At 42.5% G+C, this 12,389-nt stretch overlaps 1 pseudogene; it reads left to right on the plus strand.

Moving 5' to 3' along the window:
- Positions 1-582: 582 nt before the first annotated feature.
- On the plus strand, positions 583-3,524 carry LOC101279710 (5'-nucleotidase domain-containing protein 3-like; annotated as a pseudogene).
- The last annotated feature ends 8,865 nt before the right edge of the window (positions 3,525-12,389 follow it).

Consider the following 12,389-nt stretch of genomic DNA (forward strand, 5'->3'; position numbering starts at 1 on the left):
TCATCTTCATTAGTCATCAGAAAAATGCAAATTAAAATCACAATGAGACACTGCTACACACCTAATACAAAGGCTAAAATAAAAATATCAGACAATATCAAGAGGTGATAAGCATGTTAAGTGACTGGAATTCTCATATCTTGCTGGTGGGAATGCAAAATGTACAACCGTTTAGTAATTTTTTATAAGTCACTGAACAACCCAGAAATGCCACTCCTAGATATTTACCCAAGAGAAATGAAAACATGATCACAGAAAGGCCTGTGCCTGGATGTCTATAGCAGCTTAGTTCATCATTTCTCTAAACCGAAAACAACTCAAAATGCACTTTAATAAGTGGATAAACAAACTGTGGCACATCCATGTAAAGGAACACTATTCTGCAGTGAAAAGTACTGAGGCGTGTAACACCCTGGATGAATCTTGAACGCATTCTGCCAAATGAAAGAAGCCAGACTCAAAAGGTTGCATACTTTATGATTCTATTTACATGATAATCTGGAAAAGGCAAAAACGGATCAGTAGTTGCCAGGGGCTGAAAATAGAGGGACAGCTTGATTGCCAAGGCGCATAAGGACTTTTTTTGAAGGAGATGGGACAGTTCTAAATCTTGACCCTGGTAGCTGTTACATTATTTGTAACCTGATGTGTTAAACTCATAGAATTGCACATCAAAATGGTCAATGTCATACGTAAATTATGCTACATTTAAAAAGGAATACAAATACATAAAATCTAGTTGAAATCAAAAGACATGATAACTAGTTGATGTCAAAAGAACAAATATGCCAGACAATAAAAAAACATAAATTGTCCAAAGTGTCTCCTATTTGACAGTAAACTTAAATTAGCAGTTGAAATGTCCAATTACTATCTTTGAAAGTGAAACTGAATCTAACATCTGATTGGTTAGAGTCCATGTACAACTTTGAAAACTACATATTAACGATAACATAAGAATGAAATAGAGCAATGAGTGATCTAAATAGCTATTTAATATAATTTTCTAAATGAATTAACCAAAAAGGCCTTTACTTACTAATTTATTCAGCTATACAGAAATACAGAAATAATCTGAATAATCAAGCCTCCAGGATATAAACTGGAAAATCTTTACTCAACAAAGGCAAATAGCCTGAGGCGCCACTTGCGGTGGGGCGGCGGCAGGCAGCTGCGCACTGGCGGCCCTGTGCAGCGGCTGCCGGACTGCGGCTCGGGGGCGGTCGCACGAGGGCCCCGCATGGGGCACCTGGGACCGCCCCAGACATGAAGTGCTACCTTTGGGAGCGCTACCGGGAGGCGAAGAGGAGCACGGAAGAATTGGTTACTTCAGTTATGAGCAACTTGTAGAATCCAGATGCCATCTTCTCAAACAATGAGATGAGCCTGTTGGACATTGAAATCTACAGCTTGAAATCTACGGCTTTGATTATGATTACACCTTGGTGTTTTATTCTAAGCACCTCCACACACTGATATTTAATGCCACTCGGGACCTTCTCATCAACGAACACAGGTATCCCATGGAAATCAGGAAGTATGAGTATGACCCAAACTTTGCAATCCGTGGACTGCATTATGACGTGCAGCGGTCGGTCTTGATGAAGATCAGTGCTTTTCATTACATCCAGCTGGGAACTGTCCACAGAGGCCTAAGCCTGGTCCCTGATGAGGAAGTCATTGAAATGTACCAGGGCTCCCATGTGCCTTTGGAACAGATGAGCAACTTTTATGAGAGTTCCCACGGAAACACCATGACATCATGTCCATGTTCATGGACATCTTCTCCCTGCCCGAGATGACCCTGCTGTCCTGTGTGAACGAGTACTTTCTGAAGAACAACATCGACTATGAGCCTCTGCACCTGTACAAAGACGTCAAGGATTCAATTCGGGAGGTGCACACCAAAGAAATCATGTACAGAGCAGTTGAAGCAATATTGAAAAGTACATCTGCTACCCTGAGCAGACCCATGCAGTGTTGGCCAAACTGGCTGATCATGGCAAGAAGATGTTTCTCATCACCAATAGCCCCAGTAGCTTTGTGGATGAAGGGATGAGGTATATTGTTGAAAAAGACTGGAGGGACCTGTTTGATGTGGTCATCGTTCAGGCAGAGAAGCCAAACTTCTTTAGTGATAAGTGGAGTCCCTTCCAAAAGGTGAATGTGAAAGGCGTCTTACTCTAGGATAAAATCTACACGTTGCAGAAAGGCCAGATTTATAAGCAGGGCAATTTAGATGAACTTTTGAAGTTTACTGGATGGAGGGGATCCAAAGTGTTGTATTTTGGTGACCATATATACAGTGACCTGGTGGACTTGACCCTAAAGCATGGCTGGTGAACGGGTGCAATTATCCTGGAATTGAGATCTGAGCTCAGAATCATGAACATGGAAAAGTACATTCAAACAATTACCTGGCTACAGACCTTGACTGGGTTATTGGAGCAGATGCAGGTTCACAGAGATGCGGAGTCACAGCTGGTTTTGCAGGAGTGCAAAAAGGACAGGAAGGAGTTGAGAGAAATGACCAAATGTTCCTTCAGCGCCCAGTTTGGAAGCTTGTTCCGCATAGACCAGAACCCCACGTACCTCCTGCGGCGCCTGTTGCGATTTGCCGACATCTACGTGGCATCCCTGAGCTGCCTCCTGAGCTATGACATCAGCTACACGTTCTACCCCTGGAGGACCCCACTGCAGCACAAGCTTCCTGCCTGGTCCGACAGGCCCCCGGCCGCCAGGCTGCCACTCCTGCAGGAGGCCCAGGCCAAGTAGCCAGTGGCCCAGCCACGTTGGGCGCGAAAAGCCAGGACCAGCGGCGGCCCCGCACTGGGCAGACTTTGTGTGGACGTGACTGTCGCTTACAGACATGCCTTGTGATATCTGTTTTGTACATTACGGAGGATACCCCCCAGCTCGTGAAGACAGGAGCCAGCAGCCCACGGGACTGCCTTCCTGTACATGTGGGGACAGCGGCTGGCTTCCTGTCAACACCCTGTGATCAGCCTTCTTGTTTACTAAGGTACCGTAACTGGCGTCAGATTTTCTGGGATGGGGAGGCTTCTTGATACCATCTCTGGATTCCAGCAGGTGACGTTTTGAAACTCTTCTTGACTCTTCCATGGAAAATGCAAGGAAAAACTGGACATTCACAGGCCGTGCAGGGGCCCAGTGATGTGCGCCGGTGAACTGCTCACAGAAAGCTGATGCTTGAGCGAGCGCTCCGATAGCATGCCACGATGTCAGCGGCAGAGATGGTCCCTAGATGACAGCCGGTTCCCAGATATCTTCTCGTACTAGGGCTTTGGCACTCTGGTGCCTCACTTGAAAGCAGACTCAGCCTCTCTGGAAGTCTTTCGTGAGAAAAAAGAACAAGAGAAGTTGCAAGTCCTTGGTCTTGATTGTCCTCAGTATCCGTGTCCCGTGTCCTGCCCCCTGCAGGGGAAGGATCATTGTGCCCCAAGTGACGGGCAGGTTCACTCTTTCCCCCAGAAAAGGAGGGCAAAGAGAGAAGAGCTTCTGGTTAAATTCCAGACAGCAGAACAGACTTTGTAGAATGAGGCTGCGCGAAACGAACAGGTCAGAAGACAAATGCCAGTGCATTTGTTGTGCGTCTCCCAGGACTTTATTTTACCTGAAACTGCTACCCGTGTATTGCTTGAAGGTGATCATTGGAGGATGGAAAATGAAACCGAAAAACTGTCCTTGTGATGAAGTGCCGCACCGTGACCCCCACCGGGTGTGCTGCAATCTTATTAAAATGTGTATGACCAGAAAAAAAAAAAGAAAAGAAAAGGCAAATAAAGAGCAAAAAACATTACCTTTGAGGGCTATTCTTCAACTGGTCAAAAGGAATAGATGTGCTATAAGTGCTTGAGAACCATCACAACTTTAGTTCTTAGTATTGTACGTGATTATTGCTTATTTGCCTTAAGTATTTGATATTTAAGTATTTGACATGTTGCCAACATGGTCAGAACCCTATCACCCTTTTTCATACTTCATTTCTAGTAGCTTTCATGATCTAGTTGTCTTAATAGAAAAGCCTGGTCATTCTGTGGAATCTCTTTTCCTGTCTTGGCCTTTCACGCAGCCTTTGCTGTCTTGTGAAAATGCAAAGATCTTGAGTTTAGGAAACACAGTCATGTTTGTCCACGAGGTAGAGAAACACTACTTTGTACTCGGGCAATCAGACTGTAGAAATAAAAATGGGAGAATCAAAGAGGAACAAATGAAAGGAACCTTGAAATACTATTTTCACATCTACTAAAATAACAACTGTAAACAAACAAGCAACAATAGTTCTCATCCCTTCTGATGCTATGATGAAAGTGGTACATCAATTTCTGCTTGTGGCCTTGTAAGTTTCTAAAATTATTTGTGATAACAAAATGGAAGTACAGTGCCTTGTGAGGTCTGAAAAATGTACATTTGATTAAATAATTCTCCGTTTAGAAATTTATCCAAAGGAAATAATTTGATGGGAGAAAAAATGATGCCTGACCCATATATCAACCCAGAATGAGCTAAAATAGCATTAAAATAGAAAGCTAATTAAATGTACACCATTAGGGGAATTGGATAAAAAAGAAAAGAAATTTAGCGGAATACAGACTTCGGGGACTTCTTAGGTAGCATGAGAATTAGCTTTAGCTACCTGTGCTCAGCACCTATGTTTACACATCCCGTTTCCTCCTGTATCACCCCTCCAATTGTTCTAAGCACCATTTAACAAACTATACCTTTCATTTATTTTCTTCATTTTTTGTCTCCTTTAACAAAATCCACCCCTTGAGTGCAAGGATTTTTGCCTGTTTCCTTCACTGTTGTTTTTTCTGTGCCTAGAGCAGTTCCTGGCACATAGCAGACACTAAATAAATATTCATTAAACAATTATAAAAACTGAATGCAAATATACTCAGTAAGGATTTTTTAGTAGCCTGATTTTGATTCTGTTTCACTTTTTGCTTAGCCATTTAAAAAAATTAGTTCATTCAGCAAATATTTACTAAGCCCTGCTCTGAGCCAGGCATTGTAATAGGTGCTGGTTCATAGACATGACCCAGACAGTTATGATCCTGTAGCATCATGGGGCTCACAGTCTGATGGAGAAGAGGGCCCTGGAGCCAGAGTCACGAGGGAGACGAACCGGGAGGAGAGGGTGCTATAGGGACGTACGACAAGGGGCTTTCCCTCCCTAGGGGTTAGAGAGCCTTAGGGATCAAAGCCTTGAGGGATGAGGAACAGCTTACTAGGGGAGGATGTTCCAGGCCTGGCGGACACACATGTGAAGGACCTGAGCCATGATTCTGGCACTTCCGAGGCCAGGAGGGCTGAAGTCGCTGTGGTTGGGGTCATGCCCACTGTGGGGGGCATCGTGCATGCTGAGAACCTGAAGGCGGACTGGAATGAGGAGGCCCTGAACCCTCTTCAGCACTTGGGTCTCTATCTTGAGGGCAATGGGAAATTATTGACAAAATATAGATGTAACGGAAGAATGATCTGGTTGAACCTGAAGTTTGTGGAAATGGCTGTGGTTCCATGTAGAGCATGGGCAGGACACATATAAGACTGGAGAGAGCTGGTCTCAGAGGGTAACACAAGCGTGAGCTGCAGGTCCTGGGTCCAATTCCTATTGTGTTCTTCGATCTCCCCCTGGATAAAGGAGATCTCTGTTCTGTCTGCCTCATTGAGTGGATATAAGAGGTGCCGTGGTTATAAGGCTGAGAAATGCTGTTAATGTGAGGTGTGGTTTTTCTTTTTAATCTGACCTGGGCAAGGAGAGCGTGAAAATGAGGAGAAGGTCTGTATTGTCTCAGTGCTCATATGTGAGCTGAGAATGGGCTTATTCTCGTTGATAGTCCATCTGAAGATAATATGAAGACATTTGTTTGAGTCATACTTTCAATTCCTTTGATCAGTTTTCACAGGCTTAGTGATGCGGTACATTAAGTGATCTCTGTTTTCTTGCTTTCACCATAGAGATTAATTTGGTAGCAGAAACAGAGGCTTGCTATGGAATTATGAAGATGCGAATGGTTGCATAGTTCTTCCCGCTGTCCCCAAAACAGGCCTGGGCCCTGGCCGCAGGTCCTGAGGGAGGTGGTTTCCCTGTGGAGTGCCCTAACTTCAGGGCGGGATGCTGGCTGCTGGTGCCCCCCCGCTGCCCCTTCTCCATTTCTAATCAGTTGTTCGCCTGCTGCAGCTTGGGGCCCAGCCTTTCAATTATTCAAGAATCAGAAAGTATTTGTTGCCTGATGCAGGATTTGCTTTTCTTCAACAGAACAAAACCCTGGTAGGTGAGATTCACCACCTGGGGCAGCTGGGTCTCTGGATGCTTGCAGGTTGCCTTCAGAGGGGCAGTTGCTCTGGGAAGGGGTTCGGTTCAGACAGCATATAAAGGGAATAGAAGAAAGGAAAAGAGACAAACAGATGAATAGGGAACATCCTGATTTTGCCTTCTATTTGTCCAGCTAGAAAGCTAGAGCATGCTGAAATATACAGAAACCTCAGGCACTGGTTGAGGAAAGAGGCAGCTTTGCAGGGAGTGGTGAGAATTCCGGTTCCAGCCTAGATTCTGCTGCTAAACTGTCCTGTGTCTCTAGGAAATCATCTCTCCTCTTTGGGCCATTGTCTCTTTACCTGTGAAATGAGAAAGATGGATTATTTGATCTCTAAGATTCCTTCACTTCTGTGACTTTTAATTTCAGAGTGATGTTCAGATCTTGGTGCCAGCCCTTCCTAGATCCTCTGCTTCGGATGGAGCTGGTGCTGTTATAATCTCTTCTCTTCATTATCATCCATTCAATTCTTTATTCTTTCTTTCAACAAATGAGTATTGAGCACTTGGTGTGTACCTGAGGGAACCCCTCCAGGGGGTCCTAGACTGTGGGTCTTGTGTGATACAGCCGGATTATGAAGGTAAAGTTATGTATCACTTCTCTGATGGCTTTCTAACTAGACTCTGAAGACTGGTTTAGTTCTAGAAGCCATGAGACCTACTCATTTATGCATCTATTCATTCAGCAAACATTGACTGAGCATAAACTATAAGCCAGGTGGCATATAAGGGAAAATCAAAGTTGAATCAGGTCAAGGGCTTGCCCTCAAATGTACATGGTTTTGTTGATAAGACTGATATATATTAGGAAAACTGTAATGCAGAGGGATAAATGCAAAAAAAAATTTACAGGCACTGGAAATTATGAGAGCACACAGGAGCTGCATCTTTGAATACTGACCAGGGAGCCAAGGCACACCTCTCAATAGGGCCTGGGATCTATATTATGTATATATGGGATATATATTATTTATATATAGTTATGAAATACATTTGTATGAAACAAAATTCAGAACATTCAAAAAAGAAAATACAGATTACTGGTTATCTCATAATTCAGAGAAAATAACTAAAATTTTTTAAAAGATATATAATTTTGGTATACCTCTTCAAGGTATTTTTGATGTCTTTTCTTTCATTGTTTTGTCCAAAAAAACACACATAAATACTGCTTTGTAAGTTGCATATTCATTTGATAATATATCATTGACTTTTTCATATCATAAATAAAATTCTACTTTATTATTTTAAGAGCTGTGTATCATATTCTATTGTATAGATGCCCTGTTATTCTTTTAGCTAATGTCCTATTGGGTTATTCTAAGTTTCCAATATTATAAACAACATTGTGATAAATACGCTTCTCTTTAGGACAAATTCTTAGAAGTTGGATATCTAGGTGAAAGGATATTTTAAATATTGACACACATTGCCAGATTGTGCTTTAGTTTAAAAGCAGAGTTATATGTGTGTGAGTGTCTGTGTGTGTATGCACTCACAAATGCACCTGCATTTGCTTTAGCTAAAATTAACTGAGCACTTACTATATTCCAGATGTTAGACTAAGCACTTTAGATACATTATGTGATTTAATGATTGTAACATTTCAGCCCCAGCTGAAGTCCATATAGTCGTTAGAAGAGATACTTTAAGGAATATAATCCAGAAACACATTTTATTTGCTAACCCAAGAAAGTTAGTGGTATTTGGAAGTAGAAGGGTAAGCATATAAAATATGAGAGGTATAATAAAATCTTGGTTTTAGCTTTGCTAAGATGTCAGTCTTAGCCATTGGTCACAGTCCATGACCTGTAAACTTAAATCCAAATGGAGAAGTTGCCCAACAAGAGTCTATGCTTGCTTCCGTGATGCACATCCAACTTTGCAATAGTCCAGGGCATTTTTAGTTCTCTGTACCAGCTGATGTTGCTGCAGTGTTTCCTAGAAATAGGGAGACCCTAGGTCTTGATTTGCCCAGGACAGTCCTGGTCTATGCCTATTGTCTTGAAGTAATTATTAATTTTGCATCCTTTCCTTCTCAAAAGTGTCCACTTTGGAAAATAATTTACTTTGAGGAAATGTGTTACAGACTGGGCAGGGAATGCTGATGAGACTGAGTCAAGTTTGGGCAGTGAGATCACCAACTCCTGCCCCTTCCATTACACTATAGGTCAGGCATCTCTTTCTCTTACTTTCTAAAGCAAGTCACGTCCCCTGAAATGCATCAGGATATCTGGTTTCCTCACTTATCCAAATAATAGCTGACAATCACAGAAAAAGCAAAAGTATCTGTGTAGTGAGAATTAGTGTGTTCTATAATAAAATTCTTGCCTTTGTCTATGGGAAACATTCTTATTCAAAGCCTGTCTTCTCTTCTTTTACTCACAGACCTCCAAAAGCTTGGGTATCTTATTTCCCACCCACAGGTGATTAAAAGGATAGGTTAGAAAGAGAAAGAATGCCTAAGGCAAACACTTCGGCATGAGCAAGCGGTGAAAGTGGCCTATATGAGAGGGAAAAGACGGAAAGCTTAAAAGGAAATGCAAGAACTGCCATGCAGGTACAAACAACCCAGCCCTCTGTAGAGAATCCATGCAGAGCGCAGTAGTGGGAGTTCATAATGATGACCTTGAATTATCAAGAAAATGTTTCATTGCATTTGGTAGGCTGCATTTAAGAAGGTACGGTAGCATGGAACATTTTAGACCAGATCTCTATCTAAGATACTTCATATTACTTAAATTAGACTTATAAGAGGTAACTCTTCAATAAACACCTTGATTATACAGAATGACTTAACCTTCTGAGAGTCCTGGGCGGCTAAGAATCTAATATATTAAAAAAGTCATTTAAGGCATCTTTCCTGCCTTCAATGACTTCAAATTCTTGTTGATACTATAAGTTTTCATGCTTCCTAGATATCTTTGCATTTTAATAAAGGACTTTAAAAGACCAAAATGTCTTATAATCCTAAGGGAGTCAAGTTCTGGTAATATAATTCTAGGCACTGAGAACACAGGAGGAAAGTTTCAGGGGCCAAAGGATGTTTCTGGTTATCCATGCAGAGAGTGCCAGCTTTTCTTTGTGTGAAGATATTCCTGTAAAAAGGGTGATCTTCTCAGCTGCTCATGTCCTTGGGAATCATAAGTCCCCACCTCTGAGGGACCCTCTGGCCCTGAACCATGTCCGTGAGACAAAGAACAGAGTGAGTCAAACATACTCCTGGCCGAGTAGAAGGTGAAAGAGTCCCCAGGGCGACTGAGGCGCTCCTTGGTACTAATCAGAAACAAAGTTAGGAATCATTTAAGTGCCAAGTGGTCCTGAGCTCTGAGAGTCAAGACTGCTGGGGTTCTGAGAATTCTGGCTGAATATTCAGTAGGTTTCTGCTCATTAATTCCATCCATGGCAATGTTTAAAGTGTAATGAAAACTCAGTGCAAAAAATTAGAAGACTTTCAGCTTTTCATAGTTATCCCCAGGACACGCCAAATCTAAAACAGAGGAAGCAGAGATGGATGAGGCCCCCTCCTCTGCTTTGTTGCTCTCATTGGTGCCCCTGCAGGAAACTCAGCCTGGAACGTGGAGGAGCTCCCTGAGGACATAAAGACTCTAGATGGGAGGAGGGGCCCTCCCCCTTCCAAGGGTCAGTTCACCCTGTTACCTAAACCCTCTACTCAGTGGAGTAGATCTGAAGTCTGGGACAGTCACTTAAATCTGTTGAACTGTGATGCGTTCCTGCATGTTGTTCCCAAATGGAATTCAGGTTTGCATTTCTCTGACCAAAGCTTGGTGCCCCTCCCAGAATGTCACTAACCCAATACTTACTCTTCCTCTGGGAGGTAGAACCTTGGTCTCTGTATCCAGGCAGGAAAGACAGCCACTCAGGTCCAAAGAGCTCTCCTTTGACTCCACTTGGCATTTCTGCATTTTCGGAGTGTTGGTTTCTCAATGTCTTTGGCTAGAGGAAAATAGACAGCAAGGCCATAAGTAGCTGATTCAGATATTCAGGGACCGAATAAACCTCATCATCCCAGTCTGGGGCTGAGGCAGTGACAGTGACTGCTTCCTGTACATGATCTCAGACGTACATGGACATCTTCTTTTTCAAAACAATATTTTCTGTGGTTAATATTTATAATTCCCTATTAGATAGAGGCTTATTCTCCTGTGGCCTGTGTAGGTTCACCTTCTCTGCCTCATCAATCATTGCACCACTCATGTGCTGGGAGAAGATGTACAGAAGGAGGGGTCCGAGGGGTGATGGGGATCCTGGCTACTAAGAACTGGGAAGGCATACCCCAGTACAAGAGGAATGCTGATGACAGCAGAGACACATTTTACTTCTTAATTTCTGGTGTGTGTCTCACACAGATTCCATTCCTTTACCCCGTGCGTTAATGAGCTGAATTGTGTCCCCCCCAAATTTGTGTGTTGAAGTCCTAACCCCCAGTGCCTCAGAGTGTCATTGTACTTGGAGGTAGAGTCTTTAAAGAGGTACTTAATTAAGTTAAAATTAGGTCACTAGGATGGGTCTTAATTCTATCTGACTAGAGTCCTTATGAGAGGAGGAAATTAGGACACAGACATGTACAGAGGGGAGACCATGTGACGACACGGGGAGAAGACGGCCACCTACGAGCCAAGGAGAGAGGCCTTAAAAGAAGCTACCCTGCCAACACCTTGATCTCAGACTTCTAGCCTCCAGAACTGAGAGAAAACACACTTTTGTTGTTTAAGCCACTCAGCCTGGGGTACTTCGTTATGGCGGCCCTAGCATCTACTATACCCTGCATCATATCACCTCTGCTCCACCCTCCGACACACAACCACCAACGCACCCTACTGTCATCACGGTCTCCTGGGAATAAGGTCGTTGAGTTTGGTTTACCTTATGTCACCTGACCTCAAAGTACTACTTTAACATCTAAAGAAAGTCATATCTGCTACTGTACTCAGAAAAGCCAAACTTAAAGTGTTTTAGGTTTTATCTAGTTCAGGCTTTCAAAAGTCAGTTGCTATGAATAATAACAAGGAAGCTCAGGAAATTAAGGGGAGAGAGGCTGACCCCAGAGTGGGAGGTCCAGAAACAGGTTTGTTTATTATTTTTTACATTCTGTTTTCATTGAAATATACTTGATTTACAGTACTGTATTAGTTTCAAGTGTACAATATAGTGATTCTATATTTTATAGCTTATACTCCATTTAAAGTTATTATAAAATAATTGGTATATTTCCCAGTGCTGTATGATGTATCCTTGTAGCTTATTTATTTTATACACAGTAGTTTGTATGTCTTAACCTCATCCCCCTATCTTGTTGCTCCTCCCCTTCCCTCTCTCCCCTGGTAACCACTAGTTTGTTCTCTGTATCCGTAAGTCTGTTTCTGTTTTGTTATATTTATTCCTTTGTTTTATCTTTTAGATTTCATATACAAGTGATAACAAACAGTATTTGTATTTCTCTGTCTGACATATTTCACTAAGCATACTCCTTAGGTCCTTTCGTCTTGTTGCAAATGGCAGAATTTCATTCTTTTTTATGGCCGAGTAATATTCCATTGTATATATGTACCACATCTTCTTTATCGATTCATCTCTTGATGGGCATTTAGTTTGCTTCCATATCTTGGCTATTGTAAATAATGTAGCTATGAACATTGGGGTGCACATATCTTTTTGAATTAGTGTTTTCATTTTTTTTTTTTTGGCTATACCCGGCAGTAGAATTGCTGGCTCATATGGAAAAAGACCACAGATAACAAACACTGATGAAGATGTGGAGAAAAGGCAGGCCTAGTACACTGTTGGTGGGAATATAAATTGGTGTAGCCACTGTGGAAAACAGAGAGTTTTTGATGTTTCTTAAAGAGTTATTAACCACCATCCCCAGGCCAGAGAAAAACCTCAGTCTAGACCTAGGATGTAGGGGGTTCTAGAGTCCAAGGATGGGCCAATGTTAGTTAGAGCCCTTGCCTAGCTCCAACAGGAAGCAGGGTGTGCTATCTCTCAGGGAGAGCTCAGGGTGAGACTATAAGCCCTGGTGGATGGG

Source organism: Orcinus orca, chromosome 13 (genome assembly GCF_937001465.1).
Source record: "Orcinus orca chromosome 13, mOrcOrc1.1, whole genome shotgun sequence".
NCBI classification, from domain to species: Eukaryota; Metazoa; Chordata; class Mammalia; order Artiodactyla; family Delphinidae; genus Orcinus; species Orcinus orca.